We start from the raw sequence: 15,614 nt of genomic DNA, 5'->3' as shown, positions 1-15,614 counted from the left end.
TTCTTGCATCAAAAAAACTTCAATTCCTCCACTGTTTATCCTGCTGTTATGGTGATGAACCCCTTCAGTACCATGACGCGTTTCCATATTCATTCTGCTTACTATTTGGCGATTTTGTACAGCTTCAGAAACTTATGTTGGGGATTAGAATAGTGAAGACTGTGACCTTTAATTTCCTGACCTCCATAGACCTTTCCTAATGTAAATAAAATGGTCTAATTGTACACAAATAAAAATGTGTCCCAGTATTGAAGGGGTTAACATAAGAACTTAAAGAAAGGTCCAACAAGCCATCAGGTCTACACGTGGTGTCCCTGTTGGAAACGTAAATATTTCCTCCTATCACTTACGTATTTCCACCTACCTACCTGTTTCCATGCTCTCTACTAGTCTTCCTGAGTTGATCCTACCAATAACATAGTTTCTTGCTCCTATTTGTTACTCCACTTCTAGCTTCTATAGATTTGGCTATTCGTGGAAGCGTTCGGAGAAAGAATGGAAATGCCGACGTATTTATGATGACTTGACCTGTTGCATGAGTGATGATAAGATTGATTTTGGTCTTCTTTGTGTGTATCGACAGGAGCAACAATAGCGGTGTTTATTTTGGAGCACAGCAAACATTATTTCATCTCTAAACCATCGACACTTGTAGATCCCACGGGTTTTGCGGGTGAACGCTTACCTCATAGCCTTCCTCGACATAACATGACCTCGTTACTCAGTCGCCTTGATAAATATAAACCTGTAACTCCTATCACTGTTTTTCAGGTCAACACAGCTCTGCGCTTCAACGTTTCTTCTTTTTCTCTCGTGCAAGTATGTATTTACCAACATTTGCCAACATTTACTGGGTCGTTATGTTCTTCCGCTTCTTAATGATAGGTCAGTCAATAGATCACTCCCTCGATAGGTCAATAAGTGCTGGTTCTCCTCAGCCGGCAGCCCTTCCCAGTGTGACAGCCGTGTGTGCGCAGGACGGGGCGTGACCACCGATACGTCAGGGTGGGAGAGAAAAATAACTGTTCCCTAGAGGAGGAAGAAAATGGTTTTCCAACACTTCTGCTTATTGTGGTGCAATGAAGCGTCCTTTGGTCTGCCAGACGTGTCCCGCCCTGCTGAGGGATATACATCACACACACACCCACACACACACACACACACACACACACACACACACACACACACACACACACACACACACACACACACACGGCCCGGTAGCTCAGTGGTTAGAGCGCTGGCTTCACAAGCCAGAGGACCGGGGTTCGATTCCCCGGCCGGGTGGAGATATTTGGGTGTGTCTCCTTTCACGTGTAGCCCCTGTTCACCTAGCAGTGAGTAGGTACGGGATGTAAATCGAGGAGTTGTGACCTTGTTGTCCCGGTGTGTGGTGTGTGCCTGGTCTCAGACCTATCCCAAGATCGGAAATAATGAGCTCTGAGCTCGTTCCGTAGGGTAACGTCTGGCTGTCTCGTCAGAGACTGCAGCAGATCAAACAGTGAATTACACACACACACACACACACACACACACACACACACACACATAACCTGACTTTTTTTTTTTTTTTTTGTCCATTTCTGCTCTCGCCGAGGAAGGCACATCACACCGTCACCAAAACTAAATGCGTCACCAAAGCCACGAGGTTATGAAGTTAGAGGAACATTGATATTAGTTCAAACGTTGATTAATTTTTGCTCACTTGCCAAAAACAAAATCGGAATATTTGCAGCTCAACTAATGGGTCCAGGGAAGGAGGGCTGCGTAGCTGGGAACCTGAAGCGAGACCTCTGTGGATTTAGATTTTTTCCCTTCACTTTTAGCAGTTTACAGGTGTCTGGTAACTATTAGGATGAGTTGCTTTAGACGGCGAGAGTGAGTTTACTTATTGCTTTACCTCGTGACAGATGCAACGCGACCAGGACCACCGGCAGTGCTAGAAGGGACATCAACTTTCCACTTAAGAAAAAAAGTAGATGATTCTTGTTTGTCATCATCATCATCATCATCATCATCATCATCTACTCTCATTAAAGCCCTTACAATTTTACTTACAACGTTAGATAACTCATGAGTCTCCCACTTTGCGGTCTTGTATCACTAGTGTTCATTTTTCTCGCGTCTTCCTCCCCACACCATCTCCAGTAAGTATTTTTCGGTCTTCTCACTAGTCTCCCTCTAATCCTCCTCATTTGCGCTCTTTCGTTCACGCTTCCCTATCCTCTTCACGTTTCTGGGCCACGCTGAGTGATGCGGGTGATGCGAATTGGTGGCAGCGGTGAGTGACGTCTGTGTCAGTGTGCGGGGCAGGACGGTGCTCAGTTGGCAAGCGGCTGTGGCTTCTGGCGTCAGGATGGTCTAGTGTTGATAACTGGTCACGTGAGCCAATACTCTTGTCTCCTTGTTGTTTATTAGTGTGTCCTGTGTAGCAGATACTTCAACATGTATTTGTGAAGTTCGATATGGATGATTTATTTATTCATTTTTCGAGGGTATATCTGTTACTACTCGTTTGTGTGGATTAAAGCATCTGTTTTCTTTCCCTTGTCATCAATATCTTGCAATGTTGAAAATTTACACGTGTACTTCTTTCTTATTCTCTTAGAAATGACGTGTGTAAGACTTGACTACATTGTCACCTAATATTGCCACGCACCTTTATCTTTCAGCTGAATGACTCCGTATCCTTCATCGTGTGCTTGTCTATCCTTGATAATAAAACGTTCACATTACATACAGTCTGTCTTGCCTCAGTGTCAAACGTTGCAGTATTAGCATAAACATTCACGCCACGCAGCCCCCAACCACTTAGTCTGCTCAACACACCCCGATCAGCGCCACCTAGCGACGCCTGCACCGGGACAGATAGTGATCAAAGAGCAATATTCGAAGGTCATCATGTTACAGAGCACACTGGAAGGAAGAGGGAGGGTGGAGGGAATAGATAGAGGAGGGAGGGGGGGCGTAAACCTCTTGATGTCGTTTGTTAAGAAATATTTCATGCTATCTAGATGGACCTGTCGACACCTCAGCTCTGCGCCATTACTCCTCGCCCTCGGCCTGCTATCGAGGGAAATGGATTACAGGCTTCAGTGGCAGTGACTCCTATGAATATTTTGAAGCACCGGGTCAGTTTCCTACACAGGCAGCGCTTCCCTGGAGGAGACAGACACTGGTATTCAGGTGCCGAGGCAGCAGCGAACGTGTTACTTAGCGCAGACCGGGTGTAGTTTTCTCTTCAATTGTTGCTCTCATTGTCACAGTCTCTCTTCAAAGGGTTCGCTCCATCGCTTTGACCTGAACAAGTGTTGATTGAAAGCCTTGTCTGCACTCCCTCCAATGATGTAATGGTGCTCCCGTCCGTTGCCGTCACCGTGACAAATGCTCGCCTCTCACCATCGCTCCATTTCGCTGCACCATCTGCGCCACACACGTGCAAATCCACTCTCTTTTTTTGTATCGTCTTCTTAATTGCTTCCTGGTTTCGCCAAGGGAAATTATCCACAATTGTAGCTAGAAGTTCTATTGCTCTTGTTATGTAGAGGAGTTTTTAAGACGCCTCCAAATCTGAATGGTTTTATCCAATAGAATCCTCTCTTCTTTTGGAGACAGTATAGCGGACCCTTTTTTTTCCTAAGATTGTTTTTACCTTTAGTCTGTCTTCTTGGTGAATAAGAAAATATCTACACTTATTCCCGCTATTTCTGTATTCTAATAACTTTTGTAAGTCCTCTGATCTGCCAAGAACTAGCCAGTTATCAGGCTTAGTAAAAAAAAAAAACTTTACCAAACCAGAGGACAAGAATATAAGGGAAAATATAACACGATGAACGGAGTATACGGTGTGATGCTCGAGTTGTGACTGTGGCCATACAAACAAGGAATTCCGTACAGCTCACACAGACAACTAATAGCAGAATTAAATATATGGAAGCCATGTAGAGACTCATCGTTAGCAGCGTGTCATTGCTCAACTCGAACTGTAACTGTGATCCCTGTGCTGAGCGTCGCCTTTTCAAACTATGGCTACTGGCGGGAACTTTCTGTCTTTGTTCATACGCTGGACTTGTCGTGTTTCAGTTATGTGTATTCAGAAATGCTTTGCTCTCTCACCACGACTATTTTCAAAGGCCACAGAGATGATTAGCCTGTTTCTCACGAGTGTTTCTTCAAGTAACAATACAAAAATCATGTTAATCTGTCATTAGAACCATAAAAACTCCCTTAAACACTTGTGCATCTAAAATTAGAGCCTTTGAAGAGCATGACTGTTTTCAAAGGCCACAGAAATGACTGGCCTGCTTCTCACGCGTGTTTCTTCAGGTAACTATGTAGAAATCATATCAAACTGTCACTGGAACCGTAAAAAAACACCCTTAAGAACTCATATTAACTAAAATTAGAGCTCTTTGAAACCATGACTGTTTTTAAAGGCATCAGAAAGGATTGGCTTGTTTCTCATAAGTAACAATGCAGAAATCATGTTAATTTGTCACTAGAACAATAAAAACACCCTTAAAAACTCGTGCAACTAAAATTTAAGCTTTCTGAAACCATGACTGTTCTCAAAGTCCACAAAAAAGGATTGGCCTGTTTGTCATGAGTGTTTCTTCAGATAGCAATGTAGAATCATATTAAACTGTCACCACACACCCTTAAAAACTCACGTAACTATAATTAGACCACATAAATTATTGGTTTGCTTCTCATGAGTAATTCTTCTGGTAACATTATAGAAATCATGATAATCTGTCACAAGAACCATAAAACATCTTTAAAAACTCGCGTAACTAAAATTATAGCCTTTTGATACTAGTGAAGGTGAGGCACAAAGGTGTTTCAAAATACAAGCCAGTGTTGCATGATGTTGTGTTCCTATTCTCTGCACATTCTCACTTCTTTCTTCATAACTTTCCTTCATTCTTACCGCTACCTTCCTTCTTAGCGATTCTTGAGTTACAACGGACATGTTAACCTTTCCAAATTCACATCAAAGTACTGTACCGTGTAGAGAGAGAGAGAGAGAGAGAGAGAGAGAGAGAGAGAGAGAGAGAGAGAGAGAGAGAGAGAGAGAGAGACAGAGAGAGATTATTTCCTCCTCGATAAGCTGGTGAGAGACGGGAGGGCCAGGGGGATAGCAGAAATAGGGTAAGATCTTAGCTCCTGAATGGATAAATCTGCTCAAGCTTCTCTATTTCCCGAGGCTTACTGAGGCGAGTTATGGCGACGGACAGATAAATCCACACACACACAGAGAGAGAGAGAGAGAGAGAGAGAGAGAGAGAGAGAGAGAGAGAGAGAGAGAGAGAGAGATTATACCACCCTCTAACCGCATAGAGTTTATTGTTACAAAGTTCCATAGAAGCAAATAAACAACCGCGTGTGAAGAAAACGAGAGAGAGAGAGAGGCTTACAGAATGATGATTGTGGTGGTGGTGGTGGTGGTGATGGTGGTGGAGCCTTCAACTTTACTATCTGCATATTTTGACTTTAGATACAGGAGGTTATTAGAAAGACTCATGTTAATTGAAGGTCTAGAGATGTGGTGCCTTTTGTTCTTCTTTCGTGTTCTTGGTGGTGGTGGTGGTGGTGGTGGTGGTGGTGGGTCTTGAATGAGGTGATTTGGTTAAGCTGCACGAGCGGCGATAGAAGCTGATTGACTCCCTTCCGTATCGACTTGATTGGCAAAGATATACACTGGATGTCCGAAGGTTGTTTGTCTGCTGTGTGTGTGTGTGTGTGTGTGTGTGTGTGTGTGTTCCCAACCTTTTAGTGATCTAGTACCACTTGGAGGTCCTGTGTGTACCACCTGGTTCCAGAGAAACTCAATTCGATCAGATATTACTTTATTTACCATAATTTTACAAGTAGAACACACAAATGAACTAAAAAAAATTCAACTCAATGCGAGGGCTGCATCTGCTTCTCCACCAGCTGGTCAATGCGGGGCATGACTTTGCTCACAGCACATCGGAAATCATTTTATTTTATGTTAGGGCCATAGGCAGTAAACATTTTTGTGAAGTAAAAAATAACTAAAAATCGTTCATGACCCCGAAAGTGCTCGCGTACCACCTGGAAGGCCCTCGCGTACCACTAGTGGTACGCGTACCACAGGTTGGGAACCACTGGTTTAAGCAATAGGGTAAATCTGGCCAAGGGTAACAAAAATAACTGAACATAAAGGTCCACTTAGATAACAATCCCCGAGCAAGTTCGAGAGAATTAGCCAAAAATAATAGATAAATGTTTTGAAACCTTCCTCTTACATGAGTTCAGGTAGTGTGAGAAGCTATAGGGAACAATTAGGCCTATACACGACAGCCTACCTGTATAAAACATGCCCAGATGTATCCACTTATGATCCATATACATAAATATCTCTTAATCGCTTCAATATCAGGACACATTTTTACCTTGACTTTTGTGTGATTACTGATTAGACGATTTTATTTGCATTAGGTCAGAAGATTAACCCTTTCAGTACCATGACGCTTTTACATATTCATTCTGCTTACTATTTGGTGATTTTATACAGCTTCAGAAACTTATGTGGGGATTGAAATAGTGAAGACTCTGGCCATTAATCTTCTGACCTCCATAGACCCTTCCTAATGTAAATAAAATCGTATAATCACACTTAAAATTCAAGGTTAAAAAAGTGTCCCATTACCGAAGGAGTTAATGGCCACAGTCTTCACAATTTTAATCCCCCACATAAGTTTCTGAAGCTTTGTAAAAATCACCAAATAGTAACGAGAATGAATATGGAAACGCGTCATGGTACTGAAGGGGTTAATCTTCCTTATTAGTGAGACCATTTCTTGTCATGCACTCCTTCACTTATGAGCCACACTCTCTAACTTTCTTTGTCTTAACTCTTTCATTACTGGGACATATCTTTTATTTTGAGATTTGTGTGTGATTACTGACTAGACAATTTTATTTGCATTTATTTATTTTGCATGTTTTATTTAGATTAATAGCCACAGTCTTCGCTATTTTAATCCCCCATAAGTTTCTGAATCTCTGTAAAAATCACCAAATAGTAACCAGAATGAATATGAAAGTGTTAATTAATCTTCCTATTTGTTATTCCTGCCATCCACTACTTACGAACCTCTTTGAGAATATTCTTCCACTTCACTTACGAACCACTCTCTTTCCGTCTTTCTTACCACTACTTCATTTACGAACCAAACTCTCTTTCCTTCAATTTTAACCTAACTTCATTACACTCGAACCTGTGTTGAGACTTGCCTTTTACCATTTATTTATTTCATTTTACCGTATTTGATTTACCTATTTGTTCATGTTCTTATTCATTCATTTATTGTGGTGTAGTTGAATTATTTAACAAGAAAAAAAGAATCAGGTATTGTTTACTTTCATATGAGAGAGAGAGAGAGAGAGAGAGAGAGAGAGAGAGAGAGAGAGTAGACAGATAACAAGATTGAGAGACATGCTAAGAAGTTTTGCTAGAGTGGCCTGCAATGGATAGACAGATAAAAGGAGAATAGTGGAATAAATTAAATGTCTTTCTTTGTCCTGCCGTGGAATCTTGGAGCCTGATGCTGATGCTGCCGATGATGATGACGATGCTGATGCTGATGATATATTGTAAAGCTATTGTACCAAATTACATGTTTCTCCTCAGCGGCAGTAGTGATTTTAGTGTGTATTCTGCCAGACGGCCTCACCCACTACACCAGTTTATGTAAGGAAGATTGGTGGGTACAGGGTGAATGGACTTTGTGTGTGTGTGTGTGTGTGTGTGTGTGTGTGTGTGTGTGTGTGTGCCTCTCCTTTCAATATGGTTCTATTTTCCTTTTTCTTTTCTTTTTTCTTGTTTGTTTTTCTTTTCTTTCTTTTTTTCCTTTCTTTTCTTTTTTTTTGTGTTCGTGTGTGTATGCGTCGCTTCTTTCAATGTTTTTTTTTTCTCTCTTTTTGTTAATGTCTATTTTTCTTTTCTTTCTTTTTTCTTTTATTTTCTGTTCTTATTTTCTTTGTATTTGTGTGTCTATGTACCTCACCTTTCAATGTGTTTCTTTTTTCCTTTTCTTTATTTTGTTTCTTAATGTCTGCCTTTCTTTTCTTTCTTTTCTTTATCTTTTCTTTTCGTTTGTCATTTTTTCTTGTTTTTATCATTTCGTTCATGTTTTCATTTTTTCATTTTTTTTTTTTTTTCTGCCTCAGCTCAACGTTTTCTTTTCCTTTCTTTTCTTCTCTTCCTTTGTTGCTTTACGTGGAGTGTTCTTTCTTTCTCTTTCTTTTCTTTCCTTTTCTTTCTTTCTTTCTTTCTTTCTTTCTTTCTTTCTTTCTGTATGTATGTTTATATAAGAGGAAAAATCTGGCTAAAGGTCAACATAATACGAATAAAAGACCCACTAAGTTGCCAGTTCCCGTGCAGGTTCGAGAGAGTTAGCTAAAAAGGGATAAATATCTTGATAAATGTCTGTCTCTTTCCTTATCTCTCTCTCTCTCTCTCTCTCTCTCTGTTTCTTTCTTTCGTTTTGTTCTTTCCTTCTTTCATTTTCTCCTCGGCAACAGCACAGTCAGATCAGAATTACAGCATGGCATATTCCGGGATCTTTGCAGCTGAACAAAAAGAACACAGTTATTTAAGCCTTGTATTGTGTTAACTTTACTCTCAGCTGCTTTCTGGAACTCGGAATATTTAAGCTTTGTCTTGAGCGAGCGTAACGTTGAAATCTTGAACATTAGAAGCTGCACTCGATTTCATGTTTTTTTTTTTTTTTTAGTTTTTTAGTTCCTGCTTGAATTTCTTCCCATTCACTAGTTGTTGTATAAATGTCGTTATTTCTACTATATATATGAAGGCGTTTCTTTTCCTGACTCCTTGTGGAAAATTAATGTCTTTCTTAGTCCGAGATTATTGCACATTCCGTGTTGCGCTCATCTGGGTCACGTTATTAGCAGACAGACAGATAGACAGACAGACAGACAGGTGTGTATTGACAGTTGGACAGGTGTTTACAGGCTGACGAAGCAGATTATTTATTCACGTTTGCTTCACGTCATCAGACAGACAGACCGACAGACAGACAGACAAACAGATAGACAGACAGACAGACAGACAGACAGACAGGCAGGCAGGTGTGCAGTGATGGTTGGACAGGTGTTTACAGGCAGACGAAGCAGATCATTGGTCGACTTAACCATTTTTGCCACTGAATGATTTTTCTTCCCTCAAGGACTTTTCAATTCCTGAACATTCGTTGTTGTGCTCTATCCTTTTGAATGAGTCTGAAGCATAAAAGAAAAAAAAGAAAGGAAAAAAAAAATAATCTGATCATTTTGTTTCCAGTATGTTCACGTAAACAATCTTTTTTAATACCGTAATCTGAATGGCAACAAAGAACATTCGCTGCAGTAAAAGGATTAAAGGTAGCTGCATTTTATATCAAGGCTGTTATTATTTATCTTGTACAGTTTCATTATATAGCAAGGTACAGCGAGGCCCCTGATAAAAGTTTCAAGATGTGGCGGCGTGTAAAGGTCAGAGAAAGGGTGCACCTGTAGCTCCTCGCAGCGTAGTGGCAGCAAGTTTAGCGTAGCATTATTTAGCAACAGCTCCCGGCCATGCACGCAACACTCAAACGGCATTCACGGCGCCAGAACAGGCCTCGAGTGTTGAGCTGTAATAGCCAGCCAGCGTTCACTACACCGTCTGCTTCCAAACGCTCTCCCCACGAGCAGTTAACACCAACTATTGAACGATTTTCCTGTTTTCAGCTTCACATTTCTTTGCATTCTAAGGTTTCTCTGTATCATTTTCCCGATACAAATGACACTGTAGATTGCATTCATTAGTACGAGGACGCTTTTCATGAGTGAGCCTGTGTCACCGATACTTTAGGCGGTGTGTGGCGAGGGTGGCGGCGGAAGGTCAGAGGGCGCCTGTACCCAAGATTGGAAACTGCTGCAACATTGAAGTTTTAATGATGGTGTCATGTCTGATTTTTAGCTTGCCTGACTTTAGCGTCTTGCAGCCCACGCAGTGAAGGTGATTGATGGCCTGATTAGTATTTTGCCGCCCTGATAGTTGGGTCATATGGCGCCGCACTTCAAAGAGGCATCAAGGATCGTAAAGTAAGTCTATTGAATGGCTAGAAATATAGACGTTATTGAACTTTGAATGCCGTAGCTCGTTCAGTGCAGTGAAATGTCATGAAAGTTAAGAAATCACTCGCAGCAATGGAATGATCGAGGAATTATTGGACCTTTTATTCTTTTCTATAAGGGGTTACTCAAATAAAAGATGCTGTGTCCTCATTAGAAGTCAGAATGTTAATATATAAAGGCGAGAGTGGCACATCAGGTTCTCGCAGCCCCTCATGACTGAAGAGCAGGTGAAGGAGTGTTCTGGCGCTTGGGCACTTCACCTAAGAGCGGTGTGGGCGTTCTGGGTGGCAAGGCTGCGTCTGCTCCATTATTTGACACAGTTATGGACGTTACCGAGAAGATAAGAACAGTGGACTGGACATGGACTAGTTATACACAAAATATGGAAAAGGACGATAAAATTAACAGCGATACAACCTCAGCATGGTGAAAGAAGGAAAGAAATCAGAGTATACCTTAATGTAGAAAAGAGGTGGGGACTTTTACTGGGATGTTCAGGAATAGATGGACAGTTGCCAGATGAGTGAACGTTATAGAGAGCTTCATAGAGGTGAATGTGCTTCTAAAACTCTTAAGCGTCGTACCTTAACAACTTAACAGGGTGTCATGCCGTATTGAGAATGCTTTCATGATTCTAGTGACACTTTAGCAAGGATTCTGCATCACTCGTAAGAATAAACCAGCCGTGACAAACTGACTAATCATCATCTGTGGTCTTTGAAACTTTAAAGCATCCTATCACAACAACTTCAACAGGCTGTCGTGAAAGATATTGGAGAATTGAAGAGTGATTTCGTGGTTGTAGTGACATTTCAACATCACTCGTAGGAAAAACAAAAGTGATAAGGTGATTAGTCATTATCTGAAAACAATGGTGATGAGAGGGCAAGCGCTACAGAAAACGAGCCGAAGTATCGTGATGTATGTGGGGATGGTGTCAGGTTTGGTCGCAGCTCACCGCACCTGCCTCCAACACCGCTACATTTTGCGTTGGTGCGGCACAAACATGAAACCTCCCTTGTTGTCTGCTTGATGCGCGTATTGAGTCAGAAGTCAGTCAGCGTCATATCGTTTTATCACCGTAACAAGATGGATACTCCGGGCTGGGGAAGGCTGGAGTGTTTGTGGCGGCTGTGATGGTGGTGGAGGTGGTGGTGGTGGTGGAGGGGAGAGCTACCAGGTGCTTCTGTGATCTTGTTGTCCTTGTGTTCATGACCTAAAGAAGACTTGTTATCTTAGACTTCTTCACGTCCTACTTGTGTTGTCCCTGGTGTGGATCATGCAGAGTTAAGGCTGTAAAGAGTGGTGGTGGTGGTAGTGAAGATGAAACTGAGGATGATGAGAATTAAACACAAAGACTGCACCAAATATGTCATGGCGCCACACATGTTCTCATTGTTCTCATGCCATAAGGGACTGCTCGTCAGTTGTTTTTATGAGTAAAGGTCACTTAGCTGTGATGTTATTGCTTCCTTTGAATGACTGAGTAAATGATGAACTCTAAGGCTCTCTTATGGCTCACACAAGCTGGTCTACTTTGTGCTCCCAACAATACCACTCCTGTTGGTCCGCCTCGACCGCCTGTGCAAGCTATAGAGGCACAGAGAGAGGGACGACCTGAGTCTTCTCATGCTGCAACACTTCTGGTGCTTTTGCTTGGTGGAAGTGAGGCAGATTTCTCGTTGGTGTGGCGTGAAGCATTAATCAAGACAGCGGCGTGGTCAGACCTGTGCCGCCACCGATGCATACTTCATTAGTGACATATATTAATGATATGTAATATTAACCACAATCAAGAAATAGCTGCCTCGCTGCATCATTTGTGATATTCTGCTTAGGGCGAGGGAACGTGTCAGTCTGACTCAGAAAAGACTGAAATGCGTTATTTATTAATGAAATTGATAATTAAAGAACGTGTTTGCTGCAAAGGATTGATTCTGATATTCTTTAATAATTCTGTCTAAAAAAATGTATTCGTCCACATGTACACAAAGAAGACAGTGCTCTTAAGTAAAGTAAAATTATCAGATTAGAAAGTGTTTTCTCGCTCAGTACAATACAGAATACGAACTCTTCCATCAAGTGAAAATAGCGAGTGTTGTTATTGATATTCGTTTCTGCACAATACGTCAGTTTTTCCCATTCAATTTCCTGATACCAATACCTCCAACTCGGCAGGGGCGGCCTTTTGAGCCACTTGGTGGTGTCCTGAGAGCCGGGAGACAGCGTGACCCAGATTTAAACACCCTCGCTCAATGCCGCCCTTCGCCCCGTTCCTGTGTCCCCCTCGCCGCTCCCTCCGCGCCGTCACCGTTGCGTGGCCACAGCGACAAGGACACTCAGCGCTCATTGCCTTCATCACCACAGATTGTGACGTATAGCACTCGGGCTCTTTTATTCATCATCATCACCACCACCCGCACTGTTTTCCCGCCGTCATTTCCTCACGCGGCGGCGAGGGGCCAGGAGGGGCCGGGGAAGGGAGGACAGAGACAGTGCCACAGTGCCGACCACCCACAGTGCCGGGGCATTCAGGCTGTCACGAGGGAGGTGAAGAAGTGTTTATTGCTGCATGTCCTGCATACCTGCCGTGATGGTGATGGCGGTGGTGGTGATGGTGGGAGTGATGGTGATGGCCAGGGTGATGGGAGCCGTAACTTTACTCTTCTCGAACGAGAGAGAGAGAGAGAGAGAGAGAGAGAGAGAGAGAGAGAGAGAGAGAGAGAGAGAGAGAGAGAGAGAGAGAGAGAGAGAGAGAGAGAGAGAGAGATTTGGTGGTGGTGGTTGCTGCTGTGGTGTTGATTGGTTATACTTGATACACTGGTCGTAGTGTGGTGATAGTGGTGGTGATGGTGATGAAAATGATGGCCAAACTGGTAGTGGTGATGGTGGTGGTAGTGAAAGCCGTCTTCGTACGTGCAGTTACCGGCAGTGCTATCATGGTGGTAGTGGTGATGGTGGTGGCCAGAACAGCAGCAGTAGTAGCAGGAGCAAGAGGCGCAGTAACAGTAGCCACCACTCACCTGCGCCAGTAGCGGCAGTGGTGTATATTTGGGCAGTTCTTCCGGCGGGAATGGGAGAGGAGGGGAGAAAAGGAATAGGGAGAAGAGGCGGAATTACATGGATAAGATGGGAGAAAAAGAATAAAGAGGGAGAGGAGAAGGCTGAAAGAAGGAAGTAGAGGAAGAAGGGGTACCAGGTGAATATCATGAGGGTAAGGTGACCGTGAGTGGACATGGGTTAGATGGGAGAAAAAAATGAAAAAGGGGAGAGGAGAAGAATACTGAAGGAAGGAAGTAGAGGAAGATGGGATACGTGGTGAATGTCATAAGGGGAAGATGACGGTCACTCGAAGGAAGCGCGCTGAGGAAGAGAAGGAACGGCATTGCAGCGAAGACATGAACGGCGGGCCTGAGACTCCATCCATCACGCTGCGGCAATCAAGGGGCGCACGGCTGCCGCTCATCTCACGCTCCTTGCCGCTCCTGACGGGGACACGGAAAAGACGCGTGGTTCTGGTGCAGTGAAGGCCATCAGACGGTGTGGCGTTAGAGGGTGTCACGGCTGGAAAGGTTCAGAGATAAGCGGTGAGGAGCTATGAAGGAACGTGACCACTACCACTTCTACCACCACCGCCACCACCGCCACCACCACTTCGCCTTGATGTTACTGTGTTGTATAGCGTGGTAAGAACGCTGACCACATCTTTCTGCCAACATTTGCGTAGGTGTTCTTAACTTCTTCAGTACAAAGATACGTTTTTATATTCATTCTGCTTTCTATTTGGTGATTTTATACAGCTTCAGAATCTTATGTGGGGATTAAAATAGTGAAAGCTCTGGCCATTAATCTTCTGACCTCCATAGACCCTTCCTAATGTGAATAAAATCGTCTAACCACACACAAAACTCGTGGTAAAAATGCGTCCCAGTAGTGAAGGGTTAACTATTATCCTCCTTGAGTTCTATATGCAATTACAACGCACTGACTTCCTTGATCAACATGTTAGAGATGCTCATTGTCGCCCGAATGTAGTAAAGAGAACTTGTCAGAAATAAATAAAGAAAGTCGGGGGAGAATTTGTGTGAATCTCGGCTGGAAATCTGAAAATATCCACGAAACGCCAAGTAGGAAGAGGACATACCATGAGTGTTGTGAGGAAACTATGCTGAAAGTATCTTGGTGAGGCGCCGAGTGGCCGTCAGGGTGTTGAGTGCCCCTGGATGAGACCGCGGCACGCCCTCATTATAGCCTCCACAACACCAGCGGCAGCGTAGCGTGAGGCACAGGTGCTGAATATGCCTGAGTGTTGTACTATGTGAGATGGTTATTTCCAGACAAAATAAGAAGAATTAGCAAAGAAACCTGTCTTTCCACTGTTAATTGGAGTTCTCGTTCCATCACCTCATTTTCTACTATTTTCTAAAAGAGAATCCCGTCAATTATTTACGATTACAGTACACTGAAGCATTACAACAAAGCAGGAACATTGCCAGGCTACATTCAGAGCGCGCCTTAACTCTCGAGGAGACAAACTACCAATACTCTGCTGGGGTTGGGCACGAGACCTAATAGAGTTAGAATATTATCTGCTCCTCCGCCTCCTTCTCCTTCTACACCAACTACTCGTGCACTACTACTACTGCTGCTACTACTGCTACTGCTACTGCTACTGCTGCTACTGCTACTGCTACTATTACTACTTGTTCTTGTTCTTCTTGTTCTTGTTTTTGTTCTTCTTGTTCTTGTTCTTGTTCTTCTTGTGTTACTGCTATCATAACCACTACTGCTGCTGCTGCTGCTGCTGCTGCTGCTACTACTACTACTACTACTACTACTACTACTACTACTACTACTACTACTACTACTACTACTACTACTACTACCTACTAAGACAGTCTAAGCTTGTCTGGTAGTTAGACAGTAAAAAATAAAAATAGATGAAAGAAGCTCACCTTTCACAGACAAGTAACGATGCGAGTTGGTCAGAGATGTGAACAGAGAAAGTGACTCTTTAGCATAGACGAATATGATGAGCATGATGAGTATGATGAGTGTGTGCAACGCTTCCTAGGTTCAGTTATGAGAGAATTAAAAGGTGGTGTTTATGATGATTTATAGAGAACATTATTCACAAACATTTTGAATAACACTGATAAGAAAATCGCATCCTTTGTAAAAAATATTCATGAAAACAGAAATGTTTAAAATGTAACATTCAAATTTTATTTAGGAATTTTGCATTAACTGAGTTGTACCATGAGCATAAGCATAAAATTAGAGGAGAAAGAGGGAGAGGAGAAGGAAAAAGAAGAAGAAGAAGAAGAAGAAGAAGAAGAAGAAGAAGAAGAAGAAAAGATCAAGTGCGTGTGTTAGTCTGGCAGAGTCAACACGAGGAACTCATCGTGGTACACAATTACCGTTTGTCCTTGCTTAGCGCCTCAGTGATATGCACGTAAGCGTGG

Source organism: Portunus trituberculatus, chromosome 16 (genome assembly GCF_017591435.1).
Source record: "Portunus trituberculatus isolate SZX2019 chromosome 16, ASM1759143v1, whole genome shotgun sequence".
NCBI lineage: Eukaryota > Metazoa > Arthropoda > Malacostraca > Decapoda > Portunidae > Portunus > Portunus trituberculatus.
This window is presented reverse-complemented; position numbering follows the sequence as displayed.